This window comes from Mastigoproctus giganteus, chromosome 3 (assembly GCF_048544385.1).
Source record: "Mastigoproctus giganteus isolate SK-2022 chromosome 3, ASM4854438v1, whole genome shotgun sequence".
NCBI classification, from domain to species: Eukaryota; Metazoa; Arthropoda; class Arachnida; order Uropygi; family Thelyphonidae; genus Mastigoproctus; species Mastigoproctus giganteus.
Window position 1 is genome coordinate 114,439,220 of NC_143577.1, and position 16,497 is coordinate 114,455,716.

Consider the following 16,497-nt stretch of genomic DNA (forward strand, 5'->3'; position numbering starts at 1 on the left):
CAGATCATCCCATTCCACATTTTTATAATGTCAAACAACATGAGGCTTAGAATGGCCAAGAGAGAGGAACTCCATTGGAGAAAAGATCACCACCAAAGTGTCACCTCAGGTCACACTTTGGTGGTGAACAATGACTGCAAACTTTGAAGAGGCGTTTGTGAGAAAAAGATCAAGTACAGGATGTGAGATTAGGACTGTTTGATATTATGGTAGGTTAAAGAACAATCTGAGTGAGGTCAGTAAGGAAAATTATCTCATTATAAGGAATGTTAGATTGGAAAACGGCAAGTTTCAGGAAAAGGAAGTCAAATAGTTCAGAGTGATTAGCAGAATTTGGAAAATGACACAGACAACAGATGAATTTGACAGAATGAGGTAGAGATATTTTAAGCCAAAGGAGATCAAAAGGAGATTTCAAATTAGGTCTCTGACAAGAAATATTAGAGCAGCCATAAACACAACTATTGGAGCAAATGGAACTGTAGAGTGAATTAACAGGGAAATTGAGATGAGTAGTGGTTGAAGAAAATAATAACTGGTATTCTGTCAGAAAAGTGAGGCTTGGCAGACTGTACACAGACATCATTGAGATCAGAATTAACACCACATATATTTCTGAAATGAATGAGGAAGTTTTTGGGAGTGTAGATTTTTTTTCAGATAAGTTTGTTCTATTAGTTTCAATAGTCATAATGCAATCAGTAAATGAGTGTATGAGTTAATGAAAAATTTGAATATGGTGACCACATAGAAAGAATATACCCAGCTCCTAGTCATAATGTGGCCTTGACAATGTGCCCCCCCCCCACATACTGCTCAGATTCCCTCCTTTCACCAGCAGGCAGAGTAGGGGCAGCCAGCTTAAAATGAGAGGCATTTGAAAAGTTCATGGCCTAAGTATGAAAGAGTAGTAGTAGTAGTACAGTGTTAAAAATTTCTCTACTTAATGTACACTGAAAGGACAGAATTAATGGGATACTTGGGCAAAGCAACACTGTCACCTCTCTCGCTAGTGGATGAACTCACCACTTGGCAGGTATATAGGTACACTACATTCACGTAGACGGTAATTCGATGTCAGTGTGGATAAATGTCGTGAGTTAACAAACTTTGAAAGAGGGATGACAGTGGGTGCCCGAAGCATGGGCCACTCTATCGCAGAGATGGTACAGAAATTGCACTATCCCCGTTCGACAGTATCAAGAGTATATTGGCAATACGTCATTTCTGGAATAATATCTCATCGCGGGCAGCACTGTAGGCAGAGAAAGGTGGTGGATGAACATGGCCGTCAATGTCTGTCTCGCATTGTTTCAGTCAACCGGAGAGCAACAGTGGCATAAATCACTGCCAACTTCAACAAGGGCGGTGCCAGAAACATCTCTGCCAAGACCATCAGGCGATCATTAGCCACAATAGGTTATGGGAGCCACCGACCCACTAGAGTCCCATTGCTAAAACCACAACCCAGGACTCTACACCTCAACTGGGCAAAAGAACACTGGCACTGGACCTTGGATGATTGAAGATGGGTCTCCTGGTTCGATGAGATGAGTCCTGTTTACAGTTATTTCGAGCAGACGGGACGGTGCATATCTGGCGGACACCACATGAAGCTATGCACCATGTCAACAAGGAACTGTTCAAGCAGGTGGATGGTCAGTAATGGTCTGGGGCATGTTCAACTGGCACACGTTGGGACCTCTGGTACATCGAGATGCATCTCTGAATGGTCCAGGTTACGTGTACATCCTTGCAGACCATCTGCATCCCTTCATGGTCATTGTGCACCCACAGGGCAATGGACTCTTCCAGCAGGACAATGCACCTCCCACACAGAGCCATGGTGACTAGAACATGGTTTGAAGATCATTCTGCAGATTTTACCACCATGGAATGGTCTCCTCGTTCAGCAGACATGAATACTGTGGAGAATCTTTCTGATGCTGTGGAAGGGTCCGTTCAAGCTTTGGGTCCTCCACCAGGAATGTGACGGAATTATGGACAGCAGTGCAGCAAGCATGAATGGATATACCTGCGGAGTGCTTTCGTGAACTAGAGGACATTTCCTCGCCATGTGAGTGCCCTTATCCGGGTGAAAGGTGGACCTATCTGTTACTAGGTAGGTATCCCATGATTTCTGTCCACTCAGCGTATAACACTTCAAACAGTAACCCACCAAGTTTCATGCAGTCGCAATAATGTCGTTTTCTTTTTTTAATTACAGGTCCTGAAGTCAACAAAGTTATGTGAATAAGGAAAAATAGAGAAAGTCGGTCAGCCTGCAGTCATCCAATATTTAAGGTTGTTGTTGTTTTGACTGGAGCTTAATGACACAAGGGCAGCTGAGGCCTAAATGTGTGTCTCTCTGCACTTCACTTGCAAATCAGAGTATGATCACACATTAACTGCATTAAATGCAATCAAAATTTGATCTGTCTAAGGAAGAAAAAAAAAATCTGTAAAATTTGCTATATTTCCTAGAAAATGATGCAATACTTCAGAGCCCTACAGATTTGAAAGAGTCTGAAAAGAGATAGACCTGATATTTGAGTAATGGGGATAGTCAATTAATGCATGTTTGACAGTGAGATGGGTTCTACATGGGGTGACCATAAGTAAATGAAGATGGGTAAGATGTGTGTGGCCAATGCAAATAAAACTTCCTCTTGCCTATTTCAGCAAGTGCTAGAAATTCATTTTTGTGGTTCAGTTTCAATTTTACCAAGTTTGATTGCTCAGTATCTGTGCCCATTCAAAATTATGCTCTTAAAATTCATGCAGGATACTAGAGAAGCAGGAGGAGACAAATGGTCAGTTTATTTTAGAGCCTAATCTGCTGTTTTATTTCCTAAACTACCAGTATCCTGGTATCCAGCAAGGTGTTATTTCTTTACTGTGTTTGTGACAGTATTGAAGGCAACTTCTGATGTCTTTCAGTACTGAATGGGAAGAGGAAATATTTCAAATAGTCAATGATGCACTGAGGAAATTTGTATAAATTATGGCAGAACCTAAGAAAAAATTGCAGATTTCAATACAGGCTAGCTGGATCACATACAGCTCAGTCAGTATGCTACATTCCAGGAATAGTGAAATGCTGTCTGTAAAGGAAAGAAAAACACACACACACACACAATGGGGAAAGAATAGTTTGCCAGCATGTAGGCTGGCAAACTATTCTTTCCCCATTGTGTGAAGATGTCATCACAGAAGATCAGGCAGGTAAGTATCCTGATGGATGTTGATGAAATCCAATTTTTGGTTATTCAGTCGTTGTTTCAGGCAGAGTCATGCAGGTCGAGGCTTTGCCTCATAGAAAGGAAACCACTGAGGGTTGAATAGAGAATTACAATTTGAATGAGTAGGATGACTTTGTATCTTTGCAGGATATAGACATAGGGGGTTTGTCTTCTAAGAGATAATGAGGGTTCATTAGTTTGTGAGTCTGTATCTGCATCTCACAATATAGTTGACACCAATTTGAAAGACTATTTAGTTTCTGTAGGCAGTTAGTTTGCACATGTGACATGAGCCTGAAAGTTAAGCTTGTTATCCATTATTAAGCACAGAAAATTTATGGTATTAGACACTGGTATCATTTGTTCATTTGTGGGCCAGGGTGTGGTGAACAATGTTTGCAGAAATGAATGGCAGAAAATTTTTGCACAAATATTCAGTATCCATTTTTCAGAGTCTAACATTTTAGTTTATTTATCAGCAATAAGAACTATCTTCTTATGATGTTCTTATACTGAGAGTGACAGAATATAGTTTACATCATCAGCAAACATGTATGCTTCAACTGTGCTTCGATATTTGGAGAAAAAGGACTAATGCCAAAGTCCTAATTCATGAGGATATGGTTATAACATTGGAGAAGGATGCCCCTTCCTATTCCATGGTAAAGTGGACAACAGAATTTAAACAAGGGAGGGGGTGCCTGGAAGATGACCCATGCTGTGGAAGGCCTGCAACATCCACCATACCAGAAGTTGTTGACAATGTGTGTGACCACTGGTGATGAGTGATCGATGAGTGGCCATTCAGTACATTGTCAGTGTCTTAGGCATCTCATATGAACATGTGTACCACATAATAACAGAGGTTCTTGCTATGAAAAAAGGCTTCAGCACAATGGGTCTCAAAGTTCTTGCCTTCTAAAGATTACCAAGATTATCATTTACAAGCAGATCCAACAAATTTCCTTGCAAGGTTTAACCATGGTTGAGAAGTGGATCCATCATTTTCAGCAGAAGACAAAGCAGTGATCCAAACAGTGGAAACCCAGCTCTTCTCCCCTTCCAAAGAAAGTCAAGCCAATTCCTTTTGTGGCAAAGTAATGGCATTGGTTTTTGGGATGCTGATGGAGTATTGCCAATGGATTAATTTCAGAAAGGACAGATATTCACAGGGACATATTACACAGACCTTGTGAGGCATTTGCATGAAGATATCAAAGGAATCTTGTTCCACCGGAACAATGCACCTGCTCACAAGTCTGTCAATGCCATGATTTCACTGCAAGAGTGCAGCTTTTAAATCATGGACCATCCTTCATTTTCACCAGATCTAGCACCAACTTTCACCTATTTCCTGATTTGAAAAAATACCTGGCTAGTATCTATTTCCCCAACAACAGTGACATCATTTCTGTGGTGGATTCAATCCTGAAGGCCCAAGAGTAAACTTTCTTTACAGCTGGAATCAACACGTTGAAGCTCGGTAGCAAAAGTGTATTGACTCCAAAGGAGACTATGTTGAAAAGTAATGTGTTACCAGACTCCTCAAATAAACCCTTCACACAGAGGGCACGAACTTTTCAAATTCCCCTTGCACTAGCTTATCCAGATGCCTTCTAAAGATTACCAATAAATTCAGTCCAGAACAATTCAGTGGACAGCCTGTGAAAACCATTTCAGAGCTGTATCCTTGAAATGTAAGGAATACAGGATCTCATCATGATGCCCATCATAACCAGAAAAGACATTACTCATAATGAATGACAGTAGAGATGGGGAATGCCAAAGCATTACTTTGGATACTTCACATGGTTATCCCCACGGCAAACCTCCAATAAGCAAAGTTGAGGTATTGCACTGGCTGATGAAAGTCATCTGCCACCTAGTGTTGCTGCTGCCTGGTTACACAGAGGGGCGATTCCTCGGAGTGAAGCAGACATATAACCTTGACCCCTGCTTATTAGTAATAGCAATCATGCTAGAAAGCTTATACAGCATAAGGTAAAAAAAAAATCCTATATCACCTCTCCAGTAATACTTTACAACAGGGTGCCCCTGGGCATGGCCAACAAACTATCGAAGTGAATGATGTGATTGCTCCTTCTGTCACGTCACGTCACTAGTCACAGAGAAAAGCCTCATGACAAACAGTCATGGGACACATATACATGACGTGATACACAAATCAATCACACAATTACAACAATAATTTTCCAAAAGATACATTTTTTGCAGTCACTTGCTCCATTAGGATTGAACAGAGAACAAACACAAGGAAGCAAAGAAATCATAGCAGCAGCAGCATAAAGAAACAAAAACAACAAAACAAAACAAAAACCCATGGCAACAGCACAAGGACATCCACACCAAACCACGGCAAACAAAAACTAACGAACTTCCCGCTAAACTCACAAACATACAAACAAACATGGAAGGGAGGGAAATTCTCATTTTAATAAATTAAAATGAAAGTCTATTAAAAAACCCACACTTCTTTAGCTTGAATCCATCCCAAACTAGTGGTGTAAACTAACCTAACCTTTTTCACTAAACAAAAATAAAAGTCGATTAAAAATTTGACCTACCCTGTGAGTGTTTTTTTCTTCGAATTGCAACTATTTTTCTCAGTCCACATTCTTTGCATGACCTTTTGTTCGTCATTTAGCCTTTCCCTGTGACACATCATGTAACATTAGGAGGGGAGAAGAACAATCACGTCCTTCATTTTGACTGTTCGTCAGCCACACACATGACTAGAATTCACGTCCTCCACTTCGACAGAATAAATCACATCCTGCACTTCGACTATTCATCGGTCATGCCCAGGGACACCCAGTACTAAAGTTCAGCCCACCTCTCCATCCACCAAATAATGTCTATTTCATCCCAGATTTTATTCAAATTATCCACTTCAAAAACACCAAATGACTGTTGACTGGTGGTGCAAACCTCCAAATGGAAGATTATTCCAGCAATCAACTACCCACTTGCTGAATGCAAATTTCTGCTCATTAATCCTGCAACCACCCTTCCACAATTTGAATTTATGTCCCCTCAAGTGCATAGTCTGAGCAAGAGAAAGGATTCCGTCAACACAGATGTTACTGAATCCATTTCAAGATCCCAATCACATTTCCTCACTGGTGTCTAGTCTCCAGGCACTGCAATTTCCTGAACATTGAAGTCTTTCCTGGTAAGAGCACCCATTTGTTCCACTCACTAATCGCATTTCCCTTCTTTCCATCCATTCCAACAGATCTATGTTGTTCCTAAAATGAGGCCTCCAGACATGAGTACTCAAGATGTAACTTAACCATTGCTTTATACAATGGGATAATCACTTCCTTATCCCTGCTAACAAAGTTCCTGTATATCAAAGACAAAACCCCATGGGCTGTCCTGGCAGCCTGTCTGCACTGCTCAGAGAACTTCACGTCTGACTAAACAATTACCCCAGATCATTTTCATTTTTTCCTACCTTAAGTATAGTACCATACAGCTAGTATGTTAATCTTGGATTACTGCCACCCATACACGGTATCTCTTGCTACTTCTCAGCACATCTATCTAATTTGTGTAAGACTTGTGGGTGTAACATACCTAAATTACTGTATTAACTATTCTGCCAATTTTTGTATCATCTCAAACTTAGACATTAAGTATGATGTACCTTCTCCTACATCATTAATAACTATAGAAAACAACAGTCTTAGCACCGAACTGTAGGTGGTGGGAGCTCCACTAATAACATTACTCCAAGAAAAGCAGTGTCCAGTGATAACTATTCTCTCTCTCTCTCTCTCAACCATTCCTTTATCCACAGCAGTAATTTTCCCTTAATGTCAGACTATTTAAATTTGTAGAGCAATCTTTTATGTGTGCATAAAAAGCTTTTCTGAAATTCAATCATCATATATCAAAATTTTTTGTATCCAGTTCCTTTATTACTGCATCATAGTATACAATCAAATTGGTAATACAAGATCACCTCTTAACAAATTACAGCAGTATAACTGCATTTCTGTCTAGACAGACCTTCACTGCATCTTTAACCAGTAACTCCATTGCCTTCGCTGGAATGCAAGTCAATATTTCTGTAATTATTCATTTCATCCTTTGAACCCCCTTTACAAATTGGGGACATATTCAAACATCTCTGGTCCACAGGGAAACCTCCTGAAGCCAAGGATGCTCCTGTAATTATGGCTAATCATTTGCTTACCCCCTTCGCTGCTTCCTTCAATATAACTGGATGAATACTGTACAACGTGTGCCTTTCTTATGTTTGGCTTCAGCAATTTCTCTTCCACTTTCCTTTCAATTGTTACAAAATCATTTAGCTCCCTGTTAGAATTCAATACATTTCTGGCATCTCCCTTCCCTAAAGAAATCCTCTTGTGTAAATTTAGATGCAAAATATACCTATTCAGTTTTTCAGCAACTTGAGCTGAATATTCACATAAATAACGAAGTCTTTACAAGACTTCTCATAATCTGCCTTAGCTTGCCTAATCTCCTTTGTGACTTGATTACAGATTAGTTTATATCCACCATTGAGTCAGAATCACTTGATAATTTATATACATCCCATGCTTCTTCCACAAATCTCATTAGTTCATCTGATATTCAGTTATGTCTATACTTTGTACACTATTTTTCAGTAGGTAAAAAAACCTAGTAGCTTCTTTAGATTACTTCACCAAATTCTTCGCATTTTGAATTTGCTGTTGGTAGCATTATCAGTTGGTACCACTTGGAGGAATTTCACAACTGTTTAAACACCACTGCAGTTGCCTTTACAAAAGCCCTTCCCTTTACTCTTGATGATATTTGAATATGTAAGTAAATCCCACAACAATACTGTGTTCACTGCTACCTAGTAGTTACTTTATCTGCAATTCTTCATGCATGAAGAGTCACTGCTGATAATCTGATCAAGAGTACTAGTTTTTTCTTGTTACCACTATCACGCTACTGTAGAAAACAGTTATCCAATAAAGCCACAAAATCTCACTACTGTATAAGTGAGATACAAACCCATAAATTCCAGTTGATATCAGGAAAGTTAAAATCTCCAATTACAAGACATGCTGATTTAGTGACCCAGTATCTGTTTATATAGATGTTCATTATACTCATCACAGCCCTTAACCTATAACCTTTCCCTATCTCTTCCATCATGCAGTATGATTGATGACTTTTGAGGTTATGATGAACGTCATGGCGAGATCCAATATTCTTTACATTTCGAGGGTACAGCTCTAAAATGGTGTTCGCAGGCTGGCCGCTAGTTAGTACACCGGACCGAACCTATTGGTAACTCTCTAGGAGGCTTCCAGATCAGCTAGTGTATAATCTTGCTACCTCTACTCTGCCAGATAGTGACTGGAGGGAGTCCGAGTAGTGTGTATGCGGGGAGCATTGTCGAGGCCACGTTATGTCAAGGATCTGGGTATATTCTTACCACGTGTACGCTATATCCAAAAATTTCATTACTTCATACAGCATGTCCCACCCACTTTTTCTTACCATTGAATACACCATGAATTGTCAAACTAATAGAGCAAGCTTATCTGCGAAAAGATCTAAACCTCCAGCACTTGTTAATTCATTTCACAAATATATGTGGTCTCAATTCTAATCTCAGTGATGTCCATTTCCACTTGCAGTCTGCCAAACCCCATGTACTTTTTCTGACAGAATCTCAGTTATCGGTTGATTCAACTACTGCTCATCTCAGATGCCCAAATTATTCACTGTATGATTCCTTTCGCCTCAAAGGTGGTACTTGTGCATATGTCCATTCTGATATTCCCTGTCAGAGACTTGGCAATTTGGAATCTCCTCTCTTTGATCTTATCTGGCTTAAAATCTCTCTACCTCATTGTGTCAAATTCATCTGTTGTCTCTACCATTCTCCCAACTCCACTAATCACTTGGAGCTCTTTGACTTCCTCTCTTTGCAACTTGACTTTCTCCAGTCCAACTATCCTAACAGTGAGGTAATTTTCCTTGGTGATTTTAATGTTCACAACTCCAGCTGGCTTCCATTTTCTAGTCACACCAACCCAGAAGGTCGAGATGCTGAGGTTTTTGCAATTACTAATGACCTAGCACAGATTCTTCATTTACCTACAAGAATACCGGACAACCCTAATCATACAGCCAATACGCTTGATCTTTTTCTCACAAACAACCCTTCTAAGTACAAGGTCGAAGTGAGAGCTCCCTTAGGCACTTCAGATCACAACTTGGTGATTGTCTCTTCTCCAATGGAACCTTTATCTCGTGGCTATACCCAACCTCGTGTTGTTTGGCATTACAAGAATGCAAAATGGGATGACCTGCGAGACTTCTTTTCTTCTTTTCCTTGGTCGGATTACTGCTTCAAAACTTCTGACGTCAACGTTTGCTCAGATTGTGTCAGTGAAATTATTCTTGTAGGAATGGAATCCTTTATCCCACACTCCACTTTAAAATCTCGTCCTTTATCTAAACCTTGGTTTTCCAATAAATGTGCTAAGGTTGTTCAAGAGAAGAATGTTGCATATCGTAATTGGCTTGTTTCTAATTCTTCAGTGTCATTTTCTGCCTACACCAAAGCTTGCAACAATTGTAAAGCAGTTATTAATCAGTGCAAACTAGAGTTTGAACAGGCTAAGAGTAGAAAACTTGCTTCTTGCCCTAATGGTAGCCGAGCATTCTGGTGTCTTGCCAAAGCTATTGGCCGCAACTTTTGCCCATCTCTGCTCCCACCTCTGTCCAAACCGGATGGTCCTGTTGCCAAGGATAAAGCTGACCTGCTAGCATCCCATTTTTCTTCCAGCTCATGTATTAATGATCTTGGTAAAACACTTCCCACCATTCCCAACACACTCCATTCAATGCCTCCTGTGGTCTTCCGTCAAAAGGATATCAGAAGGATTTTGATGAATCTTGATGCTAAGAAAGCTCCAGGTCCTGATGGTATTTCTCCACTTGTTCTCAAAACCTGTGCTCCTGAATTTACTCCTATTCTGTGCCGCCTTTTTTCACTTTCTTATTCCAAAGGTGTTTTTCCTTCTGCTTGGAAATTTGCTCATATCCAGCCAGTTCCTAAAAAGGGTGACAAATCCCTCCCAACTAATTATCGTCCCATTGCAATTACTTCTACTCTTTCTAAAGTAATGGAGAAATCAATTAACCGCCAACTCTTAAACTACCTAGAAACCTTCCGTCTGATCAACGATCGCCAGTATGGATTCCGTCAGTGTCTATCCACTGGTGATATTCTGGCTTATGTTACCCATTTATGGACTAATTCAATGGAAAGGTTTGGTGAAACACAAGTAGTTGCTCTTGACATCTCAAAGGCTTTCGATCGTGTTTGGCATAAAAGTCTCTTTATGCCAAACACGATCGAATATTTCAACCCTTCTAAAACTCAGTCTTGTCTTATATGTCGCAAAAAGGATTCTTCTGCTCCTATGCTTATCTTTAGTGACACTCCTATTTCTAGGCAAAATGATATATCTCTTTTGGGGATTACCCTGACTTCTAATCTCTCTTGGCACAAGCACATTACAAATATTGCTTCCTCTGCATCTAAAAACTTGGTTTTCTCTTTCGCTCTCGGTGTTACTTTTCTTCCAAACAGCTGCTCATTCTGTATAAATCGCAAATCTGCCCTGCCATGGAATATTGTTCCCACATCTGGGGTGGTGCCCCCAAAACCTCTCTCAGGCTTCTTGATTCCATTCAGAAGAGGGGTTAATTAATGATTCATCTCTAACAGAGTCTCTCCACTCGCTTTCTCATAGACATACTGTTTCTGCTGCATGCCTCTTCTACTGATACTTCCATGGGCACTGTTCTTCTGAATTGGCTTCTATAATTCCCTCTCTCTCTCTCTCTTTCAAAACAGTCCGAACACATGCCGCCACCAGCCAACATCCATTTACTGTCCAACTTCAAACCCACAGAACCAACTTTTCATCTTCCTCATATATTCATTCAACTGCCGTTTTCTGGAACAACCTTCCTGCATATGTATTTCCTGAAAATTACAATCTACAGAAGTTCAAGTCCAGTGTCAACAAATATCTTCTTTGTCTTCTCAACCTCCAACCCAAGCACGGTACTAAGTGCTATAGGTTCTAATACCTCTCGTGTTTGGGGTTCACATAAAAAAAAAAAAAGAACACATTCCTACTCTTATTTTTGTTTTCCCAGTGCCTAACATTAAACTGACTGAATATTACATTATCATATGGATGCACTGCATCAGATTTTGTGTACTTCTTAACTAAGAGCAACTCCTCCCTTCCTATCTTGCTGTAGTTTCCCCACATGCTGTACTCCCTATATTCAAATGTTGCATCCCTTATGTCTGATGATACTGTCTCCCTTATCTCTACCTCTGCATTCAATGATTTAACCAATTCTTTAAATTCATGAAATGTATTCACTCTGATCTCAGTATTAGTGTACACACAAGGATACATGCTCTTGTTAACCCCAACTCGCTAGCAAGACTTTTGGGGATTTATTGGAGGATTGTTTTCCACAGAAACATGTTCGAGGGGAAACCACAGGGAGTAATACCCTTGATCTGATTATCAGCAGTGATTATTAGTAGATTAAGAATTCGAAGATAAAGAAACCACTGGGTGACAGTGATCACAGCGTAATGATGTGAACAGGTGGGAAAAAGCAGCAGTGCGCACACGCTTCTTGATTAAACCAGGGTTCGAGCCCGTCACCGCCAAATATGGAGGATGTGGAATGGTCAGGCAATGACCACCACATATTCACGGAGCAATATGGCCTAAGCTGCTAATGCTCCTCCCTTCCTATCTTGCTGTAGTTTCTCCACATGCTGTACTCCCTATATTCAAATGTTGCATCCCTTATGTCTGATGATACTCTCTCCCTTATCTCTACCTTTGCATTCAATGATTTATGAATATGTGGTGGTCAGGGAATGACCACCACATATTCATAAATATGTGGTGGTCATAAATATCCGCCCCAACCTGGGGCGGATGGGACCTATCCAGTTATATTAAAGGAGGCAGCAAAGGAAGTAAGCAAACCCTTAGCTATAATTATGAAAGCTTCCTTGGACTCAGGGTAAGTACCCATGGACTGGAGATGTGCAAATGTGACCCCAATTCACAAAGGAGGATCAAAGAGCGACAAGTAATTATAGACCTGTTAGTTTAACTTCTGTTCCCGGAAAATTAATGGACCACTGCAGGATCATCTAGACAAGACTTCAGTTATAGCTCAGACACAGCATGGTTTTGTTAAGGGGAAGTCTTGCCTGACCAATTTGATTGGATACTATGATGCAGTCACAAAAGAACTGGATGCAGGGAATAACTTTGATATTATATACTTGGATCTTAGAAAGGCTTTTGATACTGTTGCACATGGAAGACTGCTGCACAAATTGGAGCAGTGTGGCATTGGAGGCAAATTGCTGCTATGGATAAAGGGGTGGTTGAGGGGGAGAAGACGAGGGTGGTAATCAATGGACACTGCTCATCGTGAATTAATGTCATTAGTGGAGTCCCTCAGGGTTCAGTATTGGGTCCATTATTGTTTTCTGTATTTATAAATGATATTGATGATGGTATATCAAACTTAATGTCCAAGTTTTCAGATGATACGAAGGTTGGCAGGGTTGTCAAGGACACTACTGACACTATGCTACTGCAACAGGATCTGGAAAGGCTGAGCAGATGGGCTGAGAGGTGGCAAATGAAGTTTAACATTGACAAATGCAAAGTACAGTCATTTCTCGTATAACATGTGTTTACACTACACAAATTCGATCATACACGATTTATAAATCGGGGAATGATATCGTATATAACATGTACTGAGTTCAATTATGCACAATTCGCCTTTATGTTTACAATAAAAGGCAGTCAAATGTGGAATCACCCCCAGCCGAATGCAACACGATAGGAATGAAGAGAAGATTCTGAAAATATATTTATGTTTTTTATATCAGTGAAGGGGAAACACATTTCACCATAATAACGTAAAAACCCACACAATATCAGCTATCGGTATTATCATAAATGCAATTAGATGAGTTTAGTATTCGTTTATAACAGATTCCACTAGCAGAAATGGAACTGGAAATTGTTTTTATTGTATTATGGTAGTAACCCCCAGAAATGTGCTTTAGTATGTGAGCTAGTGTGGTGTTAATAGTGTGTCTCTGCCTTTACGGTGTTGTTTGTTCCACTGCAACATGCGCAGCTTTCTTTGTGTGTAGCAAGCGTGCCTCCTCATTTTGTAATTGTGCTTTATTCCCTAAAAATGAGTAAAATACTTAAAAGGTGTGAAAAGGAAGCATCCTGGTGAAGACACTACAGATTCAGAGAGAAAAAGAAAAGCAATATCAATAGACAGAGGCAGATTGGGCCAAAAATTCTTACCTGGGAATATTTGTAGCAGCCTCATACTAGTGTTTATGGCCAAAATCACACTGCCCTCCATCGTCTTCTGGCTTCCGGCCCAACAGGGTTTCCCCGGTAAGGCTTATGGCCAGTCGACCTCTGTCGATAGAGAAAAAATATGAAATTGTGAAACGCTTTGAGCAAAATGAAAGAACATGTGACATTGCACATGCTACAGGCCTAAATGAGGCAATGCTGAGATTTAGTAAGAATGCAGAGAAAATAAAAACAACTTTCATAGCAGGAACGACTCAAAGTGTAACAAAATCCATTAGATCATAACACAAAAAATTGGAAGAGATGCAACGGCTCTCATCTGTTTTGGACAGAAGATCAAACAAAGAACAAGTCTGCTTACGACAGAAGCAAAAGCATTAGCAATATTTTATTACGTAATAGTTGTAATAAAATATTTAAGTATTTATTGTGTTTGGTAATGTTTTGGTTACAAATATGTGATCAATCTTGGGTGGTCGGCACCTAAACCTATTTTTCCCCATAGGGCCTGTTATTTATATATCACGATTTTGCATAGGGTTTCTAGGAACACAATTATTGTTCTATACGAGGACTGACTGTACTCCATATGGGTAGCAGCAACCCAAGAGAAACGTACCGTGTGGTACTACACTCGGGAAGGTGGGGAATGAAAAAGACCTGGGGATAATTGTGCAGTCAGATATGAAGTTCTCTGAGCAGTTCAGAGAGGCTGCCAGAGCAAGTCATGGAGTTCTGTCAATAATATATAGCAAATACAACCCTGGTGGCTCATATCTGGTGAGTATGGGCTTGGCACACTCAGGGTCCTGAGTTGGATATCATCATTCTTCTCTTTTTTGGTGATTCCCTCCTACTTCTTTTCCCCTCTCTCTCTCTCTCTCTCTCTCAGGGTATTCAAATTTTTTTTTTTTTTTTGGCTGGTGCAGCATAAGCCTCAGGCTTCCTTGCACCATATGGCTAATAATAATAATAATTTTGCTAGCAGAGACAAGGAAGTGATTATCTCTTTGTATAAGCCAATGGTCAGGCCACACCTAGAGTACTGTACAGATCTGGAGGCCTTATTTTAGGAAGAATGTAGAGTTGCTAGAATGAGCACAGAGAAGGGAAACAAGATTGGTGAGAGGAACAAAGGGGTGCACTTACGAAGAAATGTTCAAGTTCTGCGAGTTGCAGCATCTGGAGACTAGGCACCTGTGAGGTGATCTGATCAAGGTGTATAAGGCCTTGAATGGTTTGAGCAGGCCCAATGCTGATGCGATACTTCCGCTTGCTCAGATTAAGAACCTGAGGGGACATAGATTCAAATTAAGGAAAGACAGTTGTAAAATAGATGTGCAGAAATTTGCCTTCAGCCAGCCGGTAGTTGATTGCTGGAACAGACTTCCATCTGTTGTTGTGGAAGTTGATAGCTAAAATAAATTTAAGGCTGAACTAGACAAACATTTGGAGTGATCGGATGGGTGAAATGGGAAGGGTTTTTTTTTTTTTTTTTTTTTGTGGCTGATGCTGCATTATATAGCTTGCTTTGTTGCATTATATGCCTCAACTAATGCAAATGCTAACTCTACTATTCTTAGTAATCCCAACAGAGCCCATGTCTTTTCTTGTTTGATGATGATCCCAAACAGTCAATGGAATCCCCGCCATGTTGCTTTCCAGGCTACAAGCATATTCCAAGAGAAGCAGTGCAAGAATCACTTAAACCTCTGCTTGGGACTGGTGTTAATTAATTTGTTTGTGTTATCAAAAGGAATGGGCAAATTTATTTATTTTATCTAATTTTCAATTAGGTAAAATAAATAAATTTTACCCACTGTTTTATGGCAGAAAAAAAAAAATACAGTGTATAATATATATTGGGAAACGTACATATTTATCAATGACTGCTGTGTTAACTTGTACACGTACCAGCTGAAAGAAAATCCCTAAATACATACATACGTTTCTTTACAAAACTGATAATGAATACCAAGTCATCTGGTCGCAATGGTCTGATTAACTGAATATTATTAATATATATATATTCCCAAATACAGTGTTATACTCATCAAAAAGTGTTGTCTGTGATCGACAGAGTGGACAGTTGAAAAAAGCATATTTTAAACTTTCGTCAATCACATAATTTACACATTTTATTGGGTATGTGGTATTTCAAATATCTGATAGGGGTCACTGAATAATGTCGATAACAGGGTTAGTAATTGCTTTTCATAAATGGACGTTTTACGTAGTTATAAGAAGAGGGACTCAGATCCCAGTAGCATTAATACAGGCAGTCACGACGGCTCTAGAACGAGAAACAGCATCCGCCACCCCAATCAACCGGCACTGGTTGTTAATGTCTGAAATCGTTTCAACAAACGAATATAAAACAAGAATACAGAAATGCTCTTACATTTGCAAATGGGTTTGGAAAGATACCGTATTAAACGATTAATATTATTCCATAATGCCCACTTGAAAATGTGGACAGCGTACGGATAACAAGTATCAACAAACTATATTATTCAGAAACGACTAATTATCCTCTATCACTACTCTGTGCCCTCTATCTACAGCTGGGGAACTCTTTCCGGATATTGCTACTAACTTCACACTGGAATATTTTGTTACCGCAAAACCTAAATCACTGTTATTCGTAGCGGTTACTTCGGGAATATTATTATTAGCTATATGGTGCAAGGAAGCCTGAGGCTTATGCTGCACCAGCTAAAAAAAAAAATTCCCAAATTACCCTAAGAGAGAGAGAGAAGGGAATCACCAAGAAAGAGAATAATGATGATATCCAGCTCAGAACC

At 39.8% G+C, this 16,497-nt stretch overlaps 1 protein-coding gene across 3 annotated transcripts in view; it reads right to left on the reverse strand.

The window, feature by feature from the left end:
* The window catches only part of LOC150088232 (citramalyl-CoA lyase, mitochondrial-like), a 244,668-nt gene extending 228,466 nt beyond the window's left edge, over nucleotides 1-16,202 (reverse strand). For 2 of the 3 annotated variants that reach the window (XM_090370649.1, XM_090370647.1), the window contains exon 1: nucleotides 16,095-16,202. The gene's annotated coding sequence lies outside the window, so the exon portion shown is untranslated. Of the gene's footprint in view, nucleotides 1-5,827; nucleotides 5,957-16,094 lie in introns of those variants that run through there. The other variant, XM_090370648.1, reaches the window with a different exon arrangement.
* Nucleotides 16,203-16,497: the final 295 nt, after the last annotated feature.